This window comes from Lucilia sericata, unplaced genomic scaffold (assembly GCF_015586225.1).
Source record: "Lucilia sericata isolate MDLA Ls3-8-SP2 unplaced genomic scaffold, ASM1558622v1 Contig000201F_arrow, whole genome shotgun sequence".
In the NCBI taxonomy this organism is placed as follows: Eukaryota; Metazoa; Arthropoda; class Insecta; order Diptera; family Calliphoridae; genus Lucilia; species Lucilia sericata.
The window spans coordinates 372,396-377,866 of NW_023994229.1; the positions used below are offsets into that span (position 1 = coordinate 372,396).

General features: G+C 33.9%; 1 long non-coding RNA gene across 2 annotated transcripts; it reads left to right on the forward strand.

Moving 5' to 3' along the window:
* The first annotated feature begins 3,630 nt into the window (after nucleotides 1-3,630).
* On the forward strand, nucleotides 3,631-5,029 carry LOC119601947. Of its 2 annotated transcripts, none has more exons than XR_005231282.1 (3): nucleotides 3,631-3,946; nucleotides 4,022-4,413; nucleotides 4,692-5,029. It is a non-coding gene; the product is annotated as an uncharacterized LOC119601947 (long non-coding RNA). The 2 variants fall into 2 exon arrangements; XR_005231283.1 differs by having other exon boundaries at nucleotides 3,631-3,943.
* The last annotated feature ends 442 nt before the right edge of the window (nucleotides 5,030-5,471 follow it).

A 5,471-nucleotide genomic window follows, 5' to 3' on the forward strand; every position in this document is an offset into this window, starting at 1 on the left:
ATTGATCATAGACCCTTATAGGGCCTTTATTATATTCAAAGACGATCTAGCCATGTCTGTAATCTGTCTGTCTGTCTGTCCACCCGTCCGTCTGTCTGTCTGCTGAAAGCACGATAGAGTCCGAACGGAAAGAGCTAGAGAGTTGAAATTTTTCACAAATATTTCTTATAGGTAAGGTTTGTTTGCTATTCCAAATAAGCAAAACGGTCCACGTTTTCGCATAGCCACCATATAAGTGGCCGCAGAGCAGCTTTAACAGTCATTAGTATTTTAAAAATACGAGTATAGCGATGAGATTCAACATAAATAAGTTTCATATGAGCCAAATTCTATCTACCAAATGTTGGATCGCTCCATAAATGACCCTACATATGTATAGGGTCCCGTCAAAAAAATTACTTTAACACCCATTACTGGCTTAGAAATACGAGACTAGCGCTGAAATTCGATATATGTTATATATATATGTTTCTCAAGAACAAAAACCTATCTACCGAATTTTATGAGAGTCGGTTCATAATTTAACCTACCCCCCATATAAGGTCCCCTTCCGGAAATTACTTTAACGCACATTGTTGCCTTAATTTAAGAGTATAGCGATGAAATAAGCAACATTCTTATGAGTTTAAATTTATCTACCAAATTTTATGAGGTCCACAATTGACTATACTCCTCATATAAGGCCCCCCTCAGAAAATGACTTTAACGCTCACTACTGTCTTAAAAATACGAGTATAGCTCCGAAATTAAACATAAGTTTCTTACGGGCACAAATCTCTCTACCGAATTTTATGACAATCAGTCCATAATTGATCATATCCCCCATACAAGGCCTCCTTCAGAAAATGACTTTAACGCACTGGCTTAAAAATGCGATTGTAGCTATGAAATTCGATATACAGAAGTAAGTATTTTACAAGCCAAAATCCATTGACGTTATGACAATTTCAAAAGTGTCACAATGTCAATGGACAATGTGACAAATTATAAGAAGGCATAATTTAGCGAAGCCGGTATTTGGAATACCCTAGGGTTTAAAAATCCTGCGCCCCTATCCAGGACACTTTTTAAAAAGAATCCAAATTTAGGAACAATTCTTTTCGGGACAAATTCTAACCAAATTTTCCAAAGTGTCACAATATCCATGGACATTATGACACTTTTGAAATTGTCTGAATTTAAATGGACACTATGACACTTTTTGATGTGGCATTACGTCCATGGATATAATTAAACGCGGTGGCGTGTCATAATGTCCGTGGACGTTATGATAATTCTTAAAAGTGTCTCAATGTCCATGACATTATGGCACTTTTCAAAGAGAAATGTATTAAAAAATTTGTTTAGAATTTAGGAGAGGGACGGACACTCTTATCCCGTAATGAATTGTTCCTAAATGTTGCGTTTGGATTCCTTTGAAAAGTATACTGAATAGCCGCAAGGGTTTTAAACTCTGGGGTATTTCGAATACCGGCTTCGCTAAACTAGGCTTTTTTGATAAATGGACTCTTAGAAACCCACGGACTTGTTATTATTATGTTATTATGCTCTTAATAGTCCCATTGTTTAAAAACCCTATATTTTTCGCCATATTTGTGACTTTATAACAGAGCAAAGATACCTTTATTTATACATATTGTAATGTCATTAAATGTCCTTATTTTCACAGCAAAAAGTTTTCAGAAAATGTAGGCCGCAAAATTGGAAGAAGCAGTCAAGTGACCCAACTCAAAAATTCGATGAAATTTTGCACCAAGGTTAGTACTATTGGATAATAGGCCAGGCACAAATTTTTAGCTCTATCGGTCGAAATTTCCCATATCTTAAACTCTTTAGAAAAGTAGACTGTTAATTTATTCGAATCACTTTCTGAAGGGGACCTTCAGCATAGAGTGATTTAAGGATCTACAATTGACTGTATATTCTTGATAATTTTTCCTTTGATCACAGTAAAAAATTTAAAATACGTATAATGAAAACTCACAAAAATCGCACTAATTTATGAATATAAATTTTGCATTAAATTTTTGCCTGATTCCCACAAATCAAGGGTGTTGCTTCTTGCAATAATCAATTGGTGGTTAAGCACAGCAAGCAGTCATTGTTTTACAATATTGAATTTTCAATATTTCCATCATCAGATGTTCATTTAAATTTTCTCAGTCTGTTTATCATGGGGCAGAGGATAAACCAAAAAAAAAAAAATACAAAGACACAAGCAGCAACTCACACAATTTAAGACATTTTCAAAATACGATTACTATGGGAAACCTTGATAATGAACCAAAATATGTAGGAATATATTATTGGTCTGCAGTTTTTAATTTCTTTTCGCGAGATTACATTGAATTTTTCTTTTGTCTTGTTGACCGAACGAAGAAAGAGATGTTGGGACGGACAAACATTAAACTTGGTATCAAAAATTTTTATAATAAAAATCTCATGTGAATCGTATAACAACGAGCCTTATTATTATTACTTTACTTGGTCAAAAATTTCTTGTATTCCTTTCTTTGCGTTTTCACAAAAAAAATAAACAAAAAAAATAAAATTAAGTGAATAAAAAAGAAAGAAACAAACAAATAAATAAATAAATAAAATAACCAAAAAATGGGGTGAAAAAAAGTAAATTGTAAAATTCTTTGTGCTTTGACGTTGTACCAAAAAGTCTCTCACACCTAATAAACGTTAAAGTTGGCGGCATCGATTGCTATTTTATATTGGAGCAATTTTATTGGGCATTTATGCGACATGCCATTGATCTTATCGCTGTAATCTTGACGCCACACAGCCGAGCTGTTTGTGGGAAGCCTGCCACTGAATCTGTCGCATTCATCGTATTCATACGCCACAAATACATTGTGTACCCAAATACCTATACATCCAGCCATACATACAGACAAACATTAATATTGTCCAAAACATCGTATGAACGAACATACATACTTACAACCACATCATCCATTTATCGTTTCATAGGTGTACAATGAGTATGTTAAAGGTTTAAATAAATATATACACATAGAGAAATAATATGGTTTGTTATGTTTAGAGCAAATAATTTGAGAATTACTATAACAAGTGTACAACATTACATCAACAATATTGTGTTAAACTCACCATTCAAACTATTGCCGTAATCATATATATGATTGCAGCAAATAAGAATATGTTTATCACAATCACTTGGGCCTCATAAGGGTTCAAATGTGGACCAGTAGTGTCCACATTAATACTAAATAAACCTTATTTATGGACAAGGAAGAATGGGCAAAAGGACAGACGGTATAGATTAATCCACCAAAAAAAGATTCTAATCCAATTGGTTTTTGGATTTAAAGTGAGGTTAGGACCAATATTTATGTGTATGGCGAACATCAGAACAAATCCATAAAAACCTCCCCACTATGGAGGAGTTAGAGAAACAATTGTGATCATATGATGTTTTAAATTGTAAATTTAACATCAAATAGTTGTGACAACCACGAATCTAATTACAGTGACTATAATATGTTTGAATTTTATATAGTAATCTTGGAATGATTTCTATTTTTTCTCTAGGTGTACATACAAATATACTTTAAGCATTTTTTTTAATATAATTTTATTTTATTCCTGACTGCTTGACTGCCTGATTCCCAAACTAGCCTGCCTGCCTGCCTGCTTGGCTCGCTGGCTGGCTGGCTGACTTGCTGGCTGGTTGGTTGCATGCGAGTGCTCGTACATGTGAGATGAGCAGCATTCAAACCGTGATAAAGTAGGAGCGAAATTTTTGTGTTTTTGAATTTTCGCACATTTTTTCGGTTGTTGGTTGGGAGCATTTGACTGTGGTGCGGATGTTTTCCTGCCTGCCTGCATTCTATACGAATGTGTTTGTATGTTTGTAAGTATGTACTCGTACATACATATTTGCATTTTAGTCTTTTGTGGTGTCTGGTTGAAGGTAGTGAGTGTTTAGAGTTTAACCTTTTTTTAATGCTTTTTTGTTTCATTTTTTTCTTAACTTTTTGAATTCTTTTAGTTAAATTCACATATTTTATTAAAAGCATGCTGCGACGGCGGCTGAAAGTAGCAGCAGCAGCTTTATTCACCCTGCGCACCTGCAAGGAACAATGTCAGCAGATTGAATGTGTATTATGTGTACAGTCATTATTTATTGGTGTCAATAAATTGCGGTCCAATTGGAAGTAGTGTCCTTTTTGTGTTCAAGACCAGAAAAAAACTCCAAAAAATAACACATACTCTACACACTATGAATATGCCCTCCATCCTTACATACTTAGTAGAAGTATATTGTAGATTTGAATTGTTCGGTCGTCTGGATGATATGTGTACAGCTAACCGCCATTTATTTGAATTCGTTTTTTGTTAATGCGACAGCGAATATGTGCATAGATGTACATATGTATGTATGTAAGTAGATTTTATCACATGGGTTACCAAATGATCTCAATCGATTCAGATAAGCTATTTTTATAAATCGGTAGTTAACATATGTATGTACGTGTAGGCATTTGAACAGATTGTTAATATCCTTGCTGCTTTCAGAAATCTGATTGAACTTTAAGAACTATTCCATAAAGTTCTTAATGAAGTACAAAGCCGAAAACTAACGGTTCTATTTTGGTTATTTATAAAAGAGGAAATAACCCATAATATTTTAATAGTTAATCGACTTCTTTCTCTTGCAGAGTGGGGGACTCACATCGAAAGTACCGGACCGATTTCTTTTCTGTAATTTCAAAATATTTTGTCGTGTTTACGTTGGAGCTAAGGTTCTTGTTAGATGCGATATTTAATACTCTGATTGTTCTCACTACTGTATAGATGAAATCAATTGCTTGAGAGTAGACTGAGATCACATCTTCCGAATTACTGTAGTTGCCTGATGCCAAAATGTTGTATGAATTAATCAAAATCGCTTTTTTCGTAGAATCAAATGTGAATTGAGTACTCCAAGAGATACATATGTATATAGTAGCCTACACTGTTTATAAAATAACAAGTAAGAAAGTATAATCGGGAGTGGCCGACCATATGATACCCTACACCATTTATGAATATTAAATGTCATTTATTTTTCATAATAAAGCATTTATCTTGAATACTACCTCGATTCCTATTTATTTAAGCAATTTATTGACTAAAAACTAATTTTCTAATAGAGGTTTTATATCGGCGATAGGAGCAAATGTGGACCGATCGCGATAAAATGGGCTGGATAGATTTGTATTTATGTATATAATATTTGTCTGTGCTAAATTTCACTGCAATAACAGTGTTAATATATTAATTGCGGATATTCAAGTCACTTTCTGAAGGGGACTTTGTATGGGGGCTAGGGTCATATGAAGTCCGATTATTTCGAAATTCGGCGAGGTCATCTAGGCTTGTATAAGACTTAGTTGTACGAATTTTCACCGTGATACATCTATATTACACATTATTATGAGCTCGAAAGCCATTTTCGG